The 14750-nt window shown below is 45.4% G+C and overlaps 1 protein-coding gene across 1 annotated transcript in view; it reads right to left on the reverse strand.

The window, feature by feature from the left end:
- The window catches only part of LOC138251486 (long-chain-fatty-acid--CoA ligase ACSBG2-like), a 280648-nt gene that overhangs the window by 185395 nt on the left and 80503 nt on the right, over nt 1-14750 (reverse strand). The gene's annotated exons all lie outside the window — the stretch shown is intronic.

Genomic DNA, 14750 nt, shown 5'->3' on the forward strand with positions numbered 1-14750 from the left:
GGCGGTCTCCCGCCAGTGTACCGCTGCCCTGTTGAATCCTCCAAGGCGGCGCAGCTAGCTGCGCCGCCGAGGGGATTCCGACCCCCCCTACCGCCATCCAGTTCCCGGCGGTCCGCCCGCCGGGAACCGGATGGCGGTAGGGGGGGTCGCGGGGCCCCTGGGGGCCCCTGCAGTGCCCATGCCACTGGCATGGGCACTGCAGGGGCCCCCGTAAGAGGGCCCCTACAAGTATTTCACTGTCTGCTTGGCAGACAGTGAAATACGCGACGGGTGCAAATGCACCCGTCGCACCTTCCCACTCAGCCCAGGGGAAAACTTGAAATACCCGCCGCGGTCTTTTGACCGCGGCGCGGTATTTTGGAGGGCGGAATTCTGGCGGGCGGCCTCCGCCGCCCGCCAGAATCAGAATCACCCCCATAGTCTTGATGCCCATGCCATTTTTTATTTTAAGAATAACAGTGATATTATCAGTGCACCTGTGCAGTGTTCTGTGAAATGACAAGATGGTTGTTCTATGACAGCACAATTGTAAATCTCTTCAAACACTTTGTTGCAACAGTCTCAATTCACTATTCTGGTTTTATAAATAGATATGCAGACACATTATATGTCATGGTTCTTCATCTATTCATTCACTTCTTGTGATTCTCTTGTGTTCCTGCATACGTTACCCAGTCGCACTAGCACTGACACATGAGACATATTCCACAGCCACTGTGATATATTTAGATACTGCAACTGGAGTGTACAAGAAATTATATTATTAGTTGGAGTGGAAGACTGCCAACTGCAAGCATTAATCATAACTCTTGTCAAGGTGAACAATCAAAGTCAGTAAAGTACCCTCAGCTCAATTTCCTGGTAGATATGGTACAGAACAGACAGTCTTAATTTAGGCCAGTATATAAAATATTTATGCAATGCCAAAAAGTAATAAAGTGAAAAATGAACAATAATAAATCTGAAAATAAATGAGAAAATTAGAGTAAAATGTAATGCGTGAAAGTACACCAAAAAGACAAAACTTTACTAAAGGGAAACTGATTAATTGGATTTTTAAAATTGTAAGTAAACATGGAACCGAAAAGCCTAGGCTAGGAACTAGGCATGATTTAGGTCAACCTCAATAGTGCCTGGGTAAGCTCCATCAACCAGGTTAGGCCCAGTTGGCCATTTTACTTTGAGACGTAGGGCCTCATTACAAGTTTGGTGGCCCGACAACCGACATGGCAGGGGTGACGGTAGGACTGTCATCGGATTGGCGGTCGGACCGCCAGATTACGTGTCATGCGGCTCTATGGAGCAAAGACGTCGCGTTCTGGCAGTACCGCCAGGTAGCACAGACTGTCATGGTCACGGGGCAGCACAAACAGGCCGGCGGAGCCTGTGTTTCTGCCGGACACATTTTAACGTTGCACACTGCCATTGTCACTCTGCCGGTCTAACCACCACATCCCAGCAGGTGGAAACAAACAGTATAAAGGGAGAGACTCACCTGCAGGCAGCTTTACACACCTGGCGCCATCAAGGAGCCCATCACACACGTCCTGCCACTGCTCATGCTTATCGAAGGTGCACAAAATCCACGCCACTGTGGGCGCAATTGACTGCAAGTGCACACACCTACCTGTGAGGAACTACACCCACAGATCATTGCACCGTCATCCACATCATATGGGGCTCACTCTACAGGCATCAAGTACACATCTCATTGTGTCCCTGGTTTGAGTCATTCACAAAGAATGACATATTCACAGCCATTAAACTCCCTCTTTTGGAAGGTCACTCACACTGCACCTCAATAGTATACAATAAAACATCTACACATCTCAAGCACAGGGGCAGTGAAGGGTACACAACATTGCGTCACACAACACCAACAACAAACCAATAATAAAAATATATAAATACAATTCACACACTCACATTCCTCAACATGCCATGGACTCTCGTCACATTCACCACACATATGTATAATGTGGCATGGAACACAAACACCACTGCCAGTAAACACCCCTTCAATGGACACACACACCACACATAACTGGCACGCAGAATAGTCAGAGAGACAAATATACAAAGATCACTATGCACACAATACCTGCACAATAGGGATGGGGCCATCAGGAACATTCAGGGAAGGAGACTGCACTGGGACACATATTACCATACAACTGCCCATAAAACAACATTTGCACAGGATCTGGCCCTTCTGGTATCTCTGGAATAAACTATACTAGACCCAAAATACATGCCTATCTGTACAATGTGGAAGTGCAAGTCAACAAAGCACATACAACTCTAACTGCATGGGACATACCTCTACAGGAACTAGCTGCAAGGTACACACATCAAAATGGACACATGCCCAGTCAATTGCAAGCAAAGGCAGCACGACTGAACACACTCCATGCCTGCACAAACAAAACTCAAGCTGGCACACATCAGACTAGTGCATAATCCATATCAGGGGACAAGTCTAACAGCATACATGCTCACATTGGACAACAGAAGATGAAATACTTACCATACCAAACAACACAATATGACACCACAATTGCATTTACACCCACATATCCATACACACAACATATACCCTTGTCTTGGGGGATACCAGCACTGCCCACAAAGTCAGATGCTGCAAACAACAGCTAGTGGATCAGCAAGCAGACTGAAACACACAACTGAAGGCACACAACACATGTTACTCTGGAACTAAGGTAGAAACACAATTGCAGGACAAATGTTTACCCAAAAAAAGACAACTGTTTGGGTTTATTGCAAATGCAAATTCAATTATTCCAAGACCATAGACCAGTCCATGTATGAGTCCACTATAGCACATTATTGTGCCAAAACTTGAATCCTAACTGCCAGGGCAGTAGAGGACATGGAGATGGAAGGAATGGGCTTAGAGGTGGGTGGGGGCCTCCTGGGTGTGAGACAGGGGATGAATGGATCAGGGGAAAGGTCAAGGTCAAACAAAAAGCTTTCTTAGGGATACAGGGATGGTCAGCAGAAGGTAATTGGGATTTGGAAGTCGAGGCAGTGGTTGTCCACTGTGTTGGTGTGGATATTGTGGGTGCATACTTTTGGGAGGTATGTTTGTGTTTTGTTGGTGTATGTTGGGTGAGTGAGTGAGTGAGTGAGTGCATTTGTATGTCTTGGGGGTCTGGGAGGTAGAGGTGCTGGGGGAATGGAGTGTTGGATGTATGTGTGTTTATTGGGGTGGTGACTGTGAGCATGCTGGATGTGGTGGAATGTATATGTGTCTGTTGTGGTATCTGCGGGTATGGTGCTTATGGTGAATGTCTGGGGGCCTGCTGGAGTGGTGTTCGTAGGTATGATAGATGGTTGGGTGAGCCACTGACTGTTGGTGTGGCACTTATTGGTATGCTTGATGTGGTGTGTTATGTTGGGGGTGGTTAAGGTGTCTGGAGAAGTGGTGACTGTTGTGTCTGTGGGTGGATGTTGTTTGCTTGCATGCTGGTTTGTTTTGTGGTGCTTGTGTTTGTGTGTGCTGCTTTTGTGTGTTGATGTAGATGTGTGTGGGTCTTTCTGTATGCTTTGTTCAGGTAGGGGAAGGGGGATTTGGATTTGTAAGATGGAGGTGGAGGGGGGAACAGAAGGTGGAGGTTGACTGGCTGCCACCAGTTAAGAGGCCAGAGCCTGAAAAGATCACTGTAGGCCAGTCTTTGCACCATGAATCCCTTCCCGGGAATACATTAGTTTGTTGTAGTTGAGTTGCCAATCACTGGATGGCATTCATAATGGCTGACTGACCCACAAAGATACTGCTCAGGAGGTCAATAGCCTCCTCAAGGAGGGCAGCAAGGGTAACAAAGGCTAAGGTAGAGGTGCCTGCAGAAAAGGAGACGCCCACCCTCTTGGGTGAGCAGGCACGGCCAACTAGGTGGGGACCAACAGGTAGGGTGGTGATAGAACGGGATGGTGGACAAGGATGGTACAGATGATTTACCGGATGTGTATGCCACCACTAGAGAGTAAGAATCCAAAGATGATGAGGATGTTCCAGTTTCCCCGTTGGTACTCCCCTCTCCTTCCAGGCCATTGGACCCCTCTGTGTCTGTGGTGTCTTGACCTGAGGTCCCATGGCCAGATGCTTCTCCACTCAACTGTGCTCCCGCTCTTTCGCTTCACGGTGCTGATGCTGCAAATACAAAGGGACATGGGGTCATCACATGTCCATGATCACACTACTGATATATAATTTTCCATCTGCAGACTTACCCACTACCCTGTGAAGGACCTACAATGACCAAGCAAGCTTACTGAAATCATGTCGCCCATGATCTGACATTCAGATTGTGGTGCGAGCCACTATGAAACGCATCACACCTATGTGGCTTCTGAACTGGAAACTCCTTAGGCAGTAATGGAGCAACACATTTACATTCTGTGAGAATGACTCTCTGTGTACAGTCCATAAAGGCAACTGTCATTATACAAACTCAAACATTACACATGAGTAACACTGAAGGGTCTGACATCGCAGGTACCGAAAGATATACGTTGTACAGTTTCCGGTAGGTGACCACGCTAACATATCGTGGTCTCCCAGGAATCAACACGCAGTCTGTACTGTGGGACTGTCAATTGTGCAATAAGCCTGTACAGAACAAATACGACCTGTGTGAAGGTGACATCAGGGCTGTGGGAGTGAGGGACCTGTCATGAGTCATAGACACACATTGACAATGATGCTAAGTGCACATATAGGCTAGATTAATGACTTACCTCTGTACCCATTGCTAAACTAATCAAAAGAATGAGGCATGCTCGGCAGGATTTGACATCACAGCCTCATAATGGCCAGATTACAGAATCCGATGGGATACAGGGAGTGGGCACAGTGCCACAGTTGCACAACCACCGTGACTCTACCCCAGCCTAGATTGGGACCCAGACTTGGAGATACATGTGACAGGCTCTTTTCATTGCAGGCTGAGTTGACAGAACCTACATGACACATTACTTTCATGATTGACAGTACATCATGTAGCCAGAAGCTATTTGGCATGTTGTGTGTGTAGCAACCTGAAGGGTAGGATGACTCATGATATGCTTTCCAAACAACAGTTTAGCAAAGGCTGATGTGTTAAGAAATCTCTCTGGCACCATCCACATTGCTCAAATGACTCTCCATTGTCTAATACAACATGCAAACTCAGCTTATGCTGTCATGCACTTGCATGTTGTCTGACATTTACAACAATCATGGGAGAAAAGATGTCACGGGATGGCAATAATGCCTCCTTACCTAGGGCCCCATATACAACGCTTTGTTCTCGTTGCAAACATCCTGATTCGCAGAAGCAGGCTGTTTGCGACAAGAAAAAGTATTTTGCGATGTACAGACCCTTTTTTTGCGATTCGGTAATCTATTTACTGAATCGCAAAAATGGTTTGCAAATCGCAATTAGAAAGGGGCGTTCCCTTCCTATTTGCGAGTTGCAGTGAGATGTAGGATTATTCTATGACCATGAATGCGGTCACAAAACAATCTCAGTTAGCACCAATTTCAAACTGGTGTTAACCCATTCGTAAATGGGAAGGGGTCCTCAAGGGACCCCTTCCTCTTTGTTAATGCATGGGAAAATACATTTTCAGAGCGCGCAGTGGTCTGTTCTGAAAAAATGAAAAGAAAACTTTTCATTTTTGTTTTTTAAATGCATCCCATTTTCCTCTAAGGAAAACGGGCTGCATTTCAAAAAAAGCAAAACCATTCCCAATGGGGTCGCAAATTGCGCCCTACCTCATGAATATTAATGAGGTAGGGCAATTGTGACAGCATTGGGAATCGCACACAGTGTGAAGTACACTGTTGTGAGATGGTTTTGCGGCTCGCAATTTGCGACTCGTAAATGAGTCACAAATTACGAATCTCGAAACTCTGGGTCGTACATCTGGCCCCTACTTGTGAGTGTCCAACACAAGGAGGACCTAGGACCCTAAAAACCTCACCCAACACAATGTGACTGAACTTTACATATGGCACTGGTCACCAGTACCTGCCCATTGTTCAACCCATTGATGCCACACAGACTGTAGCAACAGGCGCATGATTAGTCAACCTTGCTCACATGGCCACAGTATAGCCTGTGAGGAAGGAAAGGATGGTGAAGTACTGAGAAACTGTGCACATCAGGTACATACCTGCTCCTCTGGTGTACCATAGATCTTTTCATGCAGGGGTAGGACCTCATCCATTAGCCTCACCAGCTCCTCTGGAGAGAACGCAGGGGCCCTTTCACCTGCTGGACGGTTCATGATTGCTCCTAGAGGCGGTACACAGCAGCTCAAGTAGTCTAGGTCTTGCTGGAAGCAGTGTCAGGAATCATGTAAATGAATCTGCAGAACATGGCGGTCATGTCCAACGTAAATGGTCATTACCAACAGTGGACACAGCCATTGGCCCGTGACCGCCACTGACAACAATATTGTCATATGGCTGTGTCCACCGCAGTTGCAACTGTGTACCGCCATGACGACTTCTGCCTGTGGTCGCGGACGGTTCCTAATATCCAGTGGAGCAGGTCAGACAGCCACCATTTTGGAGGCCTGAAATGCTGTACTGGGCTTCACAAACTCCATCACACCTCCGAAAATGGTGTTTAAACTCACAAATTATGTCTTGTCATTTCGGTCCTACTACTCAAATACCATTGTAGTATGTTGCAGGGCACAGATGGAATTTAAGGGTGGGGCACAATCCACCCCGCCAATAGTAATTTTGGAGGTTGGGATATCCAGTCACAACTTAGAGGGGAAATTGTGTATATTTTATATATATATACATATATATATATATACATATATATATATATATATATATATATATATATGGATGCTTTTACAATTGTTCTAATATTATACTTATTTGTCTTTTTCTTAAGAGGAAAGGAAGGGGCCCACAAGAATGCATAGAGATATCTGCAGGATGGACCCCTACCATGTTCTTCATCTTGAGCAATGGGAGAATTACACACAGATAAAGCTATATTTTCTCCTATATTCACAAGTCTCTCCGCATGTTCTTCATAATTTTACATCTTCAGATATTGGTAATATTGTCCAAATAAATGTTGCAGGCACATGTGTGAAAAACCGTGGGGGTTACTTGTGACCCTTGTATTCTTTCCAGCTGTGAAGTGTCCTGATTGTTATGTCTATCTCTTCTAAAATGCCTTAACATATGATATCATAGACATGCATCATGTATGTTGCTGTGGACATAATGATGAAAGTTAAAAATCATGTCTTGTCATACATAGATATCCAGGGAGAGGGAGGATGCAACAACCTCCTGTCTATCGTCCACTGCCAGACCATCAGGCCATGGAAGAATGCCACATAATCCTTCTTTACCATCTGAATAGACAAACAATAGTTGACTCATGTCATCAGTTGAAGCCAGATCTGATGCCAGCTTATTTACCCAACCAGCATATCACCCATTGTACAAGTCATGTCAGTATTGCACTTCCTAACCACAGGGCCCTTCCAACATACAGTGGCCCTGTCAACCTATGTTCAGAAAGATGTCCTCTCAACAATGTTGAAACACCTAGGCAGTTATATCCAGTGTCCCGACATCAGGATTTAGCCCATGTGAAGGCTGACTTATATGGTTTTGCATGTCTCCCACATGTGGTGGGGGCCATTTATGGCATACGGGTTCGGATTGGTCTCACCGCATGCCAATGACATGTATACCACAACAGAAAGAACATCCATTCCACTAATGTGCAAGTTGTTTGTTTGGTGGACCTCTACATTTCACAGGTCTGTGCCCATTATCTCTGTGCCCATTATCTGGGTTCAGCACATGATTCCTTCATAATGCAGAAAAGCACCATACCCTTGCTGATGTCACAACTGTACCCAGAGAGGAACCGGCTGGTTGGTAAATCACATCTGTCCTGTTTGTGTGTGCTCAATGTCAGGTGCTACAATCATGAAATGAGAGACTCATTGTTTCACATATGTCCCATTTCTTAACAGGAGACTCCACATATCTAACCCAATCTTGGTTGTTGACACCAGTAAAGAATACAACCATGGCAGGGGAAGTCTGCTTTAATGAGGCCCCTGGAGGAACAAGGTGGGTAGTGGAGTGGGATTTTGGGCTCCTGAAGGCCAGATTAAGGTGTCTGGACCGGACAGATGGAGCCCTCCTTTACTCACCCAGGAAAGTGTGTCAGATCACTGTGGCATGCTGCATGCTCCACAACATTGCCCAGCTGAGGAGCATCCCGTGCATCCCAGAGGAGGGGGAGCCTGGAGTACCACCGGGTGAGACTCATGAAATGCCAAGTGAGGATGCAAGTGGTGAAGAGAAAGGAATTGACTTGCAGGAAGATCTCATCAATAGATACTTTTCATGAGTGTAAGTATGCCATATTATCTAATGACTGTGACTGTTCGAAGAACTGTAGTTGTGAGAATGTGTGGACTGTTTTGGAAACAACTAGAGAGCTGATACTCTCCAATATTCAGCCAAAGGGAGTTTGAAGAGTTAGTCTTTGACATATCCCCACCTTCATGTAGCTACTTTTTTGGGGTCAAGCTCTTTGCAATGTAATTACCGTTCAAGATGCATGCTATGTGATTTGTGTAATAGGCATGTTTACAAGACTATACCCCTTGTTTTGTCTCTATACAGGTATCTTCACCATGACATCCTGAGATTTGTGACATTGGCAGGTATCTCATGCAGTTCTGACATATGAAGTGGACATGGATTGTTCCTGGTAATGTAGGTCACAGATTTGGTGTGAATGAGACCAGTGCCAAGGCAGCTTAAACAGTGTTTAGATAAAAGGTCAGAAGTGTACATTGGACTTGTTTATTGTGCTGTGTTGGGCCAAGTGTATCATGTGTGAGATCAAATGGGCATGAAATATGTTGTCATCAATTGCAAGCAAGGCATTCACCTGTCATGTAGACTAAACACTCTTCTTGTATGACCTCTGTTGCTGTAGAAGTGTTTCATCATTGCAGGCCACGGTGCCTGTGCCATAACACTGACATATGTTTGTGTCATACCACCAGATGCAAGGTCATTGGATTATGATGGGCCTGTAAACAGGGACTGTTGTACTGCCCTCTGTCTGTACCTTGGTTAATGTGATGTTGGATTTCTTTGATGAGGCTTGTGATAAGGCTCGAGGTGCTGATACCATCACTTTTATGTTTGCCTATTCTAAAGGACAATGTCTGACAAGGCCCTTCCTTCTGTGGTCTTCTGTACATTAGTATATGTACCTTGACATAATACAATTCAGCCGTTCTTGGCTCTGACAGTCGAACAGTCTAGGTATTGTACAGTGGAATAAAATGTTTGGCGCGACCAGACACTCGTAGCAATATGCTGGTCTGCGTTGGTAGTAATCCTTAGCAAGACACTGCAACTCTTAGCATATCTCTCCTTGCATTAGTATATTGTGTCTTCCTCATTTGCATTCACATGGTCTTTCATCTCTACTTAGCAAAATGTAGACAACGACTTTGTGATAGGTGGATTTATTGAAAATGTGTTCCATAATATTACATTGGGGAATGATGAAAAAGAAAAGTGAAGGGTTCAGTCATGGTGGATGAAATCAGTGGAGTAGATGCCACACCACTGGAAGTCCATAGTCCAGTGTACTCCTCCCATTGGAAATGGAAGGTAGTTGAAGAACAGTCAAAAGAGTAAATATGTGGCACACAAAGGAGCTAATTTTGTAGAGGTCACTTGCTGGCAGTGGTGGGTGTCTTGACATCTGCATCTCCTGGAGCCTTTGCTGGATGTCTCCGCTTGCACGGTGGGGGGATCTGCTGCTACAAAGACAGGGGTGGCTGGGGCGGGTTCTTCCCCTGACAGTGCCTCCCTTCCAGTGGCTGGCACCAATGAAGGAGCTGGTGTAGATACGCTAAAGGAAGGAGTAGTGTGTTGTGGTTGATACATGATTAGGGTAGTGTTAATGTCCCTCAGCACCCAGGTTAGGGAGGCCATGTTGGTATGGTGAGCCTCCCACTGTTCACGCATATCCCTATGGATGTCCTCCGCAGCTGCTTGATTACCTGGAGTTCTCCAAGTACCAGGCCCATCACGTCTTGTGACTCCTGATAGAACCCCAAAATGTTGCTGATGGTGTCATGGCCAGCAGCATTCCCAGTGGCCTCACCCTGTTGGCCGACAGCATCTCTCCCATGTACCCTACCCCCATGACCCTGTGCCCTTGCCACAAGGTGCTCCCTCCCACTGGTTCCAAGACCATCATTGTCAGAAGTGTTGTGCTGCAACTCAGGATGCTGGACTTGGGGCGTCACAAGATGGTTGTCACTGTACTAGGGACACATGTTGGGGGGACCAAAGGGCTGCCTATGGTGAGAGGGAACCAGGCTGGGAGAAAATGTAGTGACCACAGTAAAACTCACTGTTGGTGTCTGACCAGGTTGTCCAAATGGGCCAGAACCATCCTCCATGTCCAGACATCCAGGAGTATCATCGTCACTGAGGGCTTCATCCATGGGGTAGCGTCAGTCTATTCAGTGGGCTCTTTGTGGCCAGTGGCAGCTCAACTTATTAATGTGAAACTTACAATGCTACTAGTTGCATTGTGAAATCTACCTCCAAATGTTTACAGAGACAGTTAAAAAATAACTTGCACATAGTGGATTTGCAGGTTATCCTATGGTGGCAGGTACCCATGGTATTGGTTGTATTGACCTGAGATTTGTGAAGTATGCCATTTAAGTCAAAGGCAAATTGTCTAGGCGAGATATGTCTTTGGCCATTTTAAGGCCTAATTGATTGTTATGCAGGCAGACCCAGGACATTGTTGTCTATGTGATTGGAGTCATCATGTGGTCAGTGCATTGTGAATTTGTCTATTGCCAATACCATTCTAGGTATGCATCTTGAGGTATTTGGGATCATTGCTTTCAAAATGGGTAAGGTGTCCTCCCTGTCCTCAATTGTTTCACTGTGGGTTAGAAGGTTATTATAGAGGTAGAAAGCCAGACATATCTCAGAGTTGAGCAAGATTTGTATCTTGGTCCCTTCCAGGTGAGTTAACTTCAATAGAGAGTTAGCAGGTATGGGTATTTGGACAAGTGACAACTATTTTGGTGTTTGGAGTTACTGAAACAGTGCCTCCTGGGAGTTGCAGTCATGGCATTCTCCATACTACACACACTTGACAGATGGTATCTACCCAGGTGAGTGAACTTATTGAGATCTCATAAATAGACGGAATTGGGCAAGTGAACATTGTGTTTGTGTCTAGAGTTAGGGACACAGGGCCTATTGGGTTTTGGATTTTGGTCACTCCCTCTACTTTTCCCACCATACATATGTCATGCTCCCAGATGTGTAAACTTCATTTGAGAGTTAAGACATAGGAGTATTTTGGCATGTAAACACTGAACTTATGTTTGAAGTGGGAGAGACAGAGCCTCCTTCTCTTAGCAGTCATGTCACTCCCTCTACTTCATACACTTGATGACTGTCATCCCCACAGGTGAGTAGACTTCATTTGTGAGTATATAAAGATGGTTATTTGGAGAACTGAACACTGGATTGTTGTTTTGAGGTTGTGCAACAGTGCCTCGTGAGAGTTGCAGTCCGTATTGCACTTTCAAGAGTTACCAAACAAGGGTATTTGGGCAAGTTGACACTGGTTTAGTGGTTGAAGATGGAGAAACTGTGGCTCCTAGGAGTTGCCGTCAAGTCACTCTCACTGCTTCCCAATACCAGAAAACTGTTCTCCCTCAAGGTGAGTAAACTTCATTTGTGAGTTGACAACCAAGGGTATTTGGAGAGGATAACACTGGACTGGTGTTTGGAGAGACAATAAGAGAGTCTCCTGTGAGTTGCAGTCATTCCCCTCTCACTACTACCCAATATCTGACAGATTGTATCCCCCCAGGTGAGTAAAGTTAATTTTGGAATTGACAACCAGTGGTCTTTGGAGAAGAGAACACTGGGATGGTGAGTGGAGTTATAGAAACAGGGCCTGCTGAGAGTAGCGGTCAGGTCACTCTTACTATTCCCCAGTACTTGACAAATGTTATCTCCTCAGGTGAGTAAACTTCATTTGGGAATTGATAAACAATGGGCTTTGGACAAGTGTCCACTGGGCTAGTGCGTTTTACTGAAACAGGACCTCCTGGGAGTCATGTAATACCCTGTACTATGCACACTATACAAATATCATCCTCCCAGGTGAGTACACTTCAAAAGTTAAGATACAAGGGTGCATAGACAAAAGAACACTGTGCTGGCGTTTGGAGTTACAGATGCAGACACTGCTGTAACTTGCAGTCTGGTCACTCGCTATACTTCCCAACCCTTGACAAATGTTATCCTTCGAGGTGAGTATACTTCATTTGTGAGTTGACACACAGGGGCATATGGGCAAGTGACCACTGTGCTGGTGTTTGAAGTTACAGATACAGGGCTTGCTGGGAGTTGTAGACAGGTCACTCTCTTTACTACACACACTATACAAATGTTTTTCTCCCAGGTGAGTACACTTCAATTGGGAGTTAACAAACAAGGGTATTTGGAGAAGGAAACACTGTGATGGTGGTTTGAGTAACAGTAACATTGCCTGCTAGGAGTTGTAGTCATGTCAGTCCCTGTTCTACACACACTTGACACACGTTATTCTCCTAGGTGAGTGCACTCCAATTGGGAGTCAACAAACAAGAGTATTTGGAGACAGAAACAATAGTCTGGTGTCTGGAGGTATAGAACAGTACCTACCTGGGGGTTGTAGTCATGTATCTCCATGTAGTAAACACACTATGCCCAAATGTTCTCCCCCCAGTGAGTAGACTTCAATTGTGAAATGCCAAACAAGGGTCTTTGGAATGGTGGACACTGGGCTGGTTCGTGGAGTAGCAGTAAAGGTGGCAAGTGGTGAGCAGTGAGCATATATGACATTTAATTTTAGTGACATCTTTATTGTTGTGACCTTCCAGACTCCCTTCCACCAGGTATTCCTGTCAAGCCTTCAGGAAGCAGAATAGCCATGATTGTCTCCTCCCAGGGAAAGAGATGTAATGTTGGACTGACAGGGACACCACAAGTCTTCTTGTCCTGTAGCTAGTGCCTGGAGACCAGGAAATTGACCTTGCCCCTTAGGTCATTCCAGCTCTTCCGGATGTCCTCCTTTGTGCACAGGGTGGTGCCAACAGTATTGACTCTGTCAACCATCATGTCAGACTCTTCATACCGAGAGGACTATGCTGGACTTGTCCTCCAAACAATTGTGGCTCTACCCTTATGATTTCATCCACTATGACTCTCAACTCATCTTCATAAAAACATTGATTTTTAGAATGTGACAAGGTGAATTTGAGGAACAAAAGAGACAGTGCTTACTAAAGAGGGGAAGTGGAAAAGGGTGGGACTGGAGAAAAGTGTGTGCTGGGTGTGAAAAGAGAACTGTGAGAAAAAGTGGTGCCTAGTAGCTGTGTGGCTGTTTTGAATAATTAGCTCTGGCTTCTGTGTTTTGTATTGAAATGCAAAGGATTGTGGTGTGTGAAAAGGTATGTTTTATGGTGACAAGTGTGGCAATGTGTGTCAGCTGTGTGGTGTTTTCAAATCCATCCAATGTGCCATTGTGTATTACTTTAGTGACCATGAAATGCAGTGGGTCAGACCTCCACTGGCTGACCACCATGGGTGTCCGTTACTGCGACTTTGGGCTTGTAATACGGTCAGTGGTTGGTCGCTGTGCTGTCAGGGCGGGTGGTCAAACCGCCTATTTCCCGGCCTCAGGGTTGTTTCTGGTCTTTTTTTATTGGTAGTCAGCAGTCCTACCTGTATAGCTCGTAATATAGCAGTCTGAGAGACTGCCAACATGGTGGTCTTATTAGGGCCGCCAAAATGGTGGTCTGGCTGTCCAACTGGCAAAATCATAATGAGACCCTAAATCTTTTTTATGGAAGTCAAAATTATTCAGCAGAAAGTCTTCATGAAGTTTGAAATGCACTCAGCTGAAGCTGTTGGTTTTGGCGGAAAAAGCTCCAAGTGAAAATGTTTTGAAGGTGGTGACTTCAGATGACAGTTTTATGCCTGGCACTAGCAAGTGGGTGGGGGGTGACCCCTCCTTAACCAACAGGGTAAAGGTTCCCAGCAGTAATCTAACCCACTTTTCTACCAGCTGATATGTGTCCTACTGTAAACAATCCCATAGTACCCCTCACTCCTAGAACCCAAGATGGTAAACCCTTGTCCCGAAGGTGTGGCTAAGATAATGAGCAGTCCCCTTCTCTGTGGTCACTTCAAACCAGTTTTGGGGGCAGCTCCTCCTTTGGGTTTGGTGCCTGCTTGACTGGGAGGGCATAAGCTGGGGCATTCTAGTTATCACCTAACATGCTTGTTACAGTGGAGTCCTCTTTCAAAAATAAGTTCCTAGCCACAATCCAGTATGTCTTCTCACCAGTAAAAGAGATAAACACGTCCTCACACCCAGTCAGTGTCTCTGCTCGGGGAGCAGTTCTCACATCTCATTAGGGTTAATTATAAAATAGGCTACTGTTTGAGCGCTAATATAAATCTGCTTCGAGGAACTTCAGGCAGGAGAAAGGTCATTTTCTAAAAGTTACTTTTCCTTAATATTTCTTAATAATCCAACTTCACCCTTAAGGTAGCCTTCTGATAAATATTTAAATGCGTGGTGTTGCTGTATAGCTATTTTAGCCATATTTTAGACATGTTATTCTAGCAA

The sequence above is a fragment of the Pleurodeles waltl genome, chromosome 1_2 (genome assembly GCF_031143425.1).
Source record: "Pleurodeles waltl isolate 20211129_DDA chromosome 1_2, aPleWal1.hap1.20221129, whole genome shotgun sequence".
NCBI lineage: Eukaryota > Metazoa > Chordata > Amphibia > Caudata > Salamandridae > Pleurodeles > Pleurodeles waltl.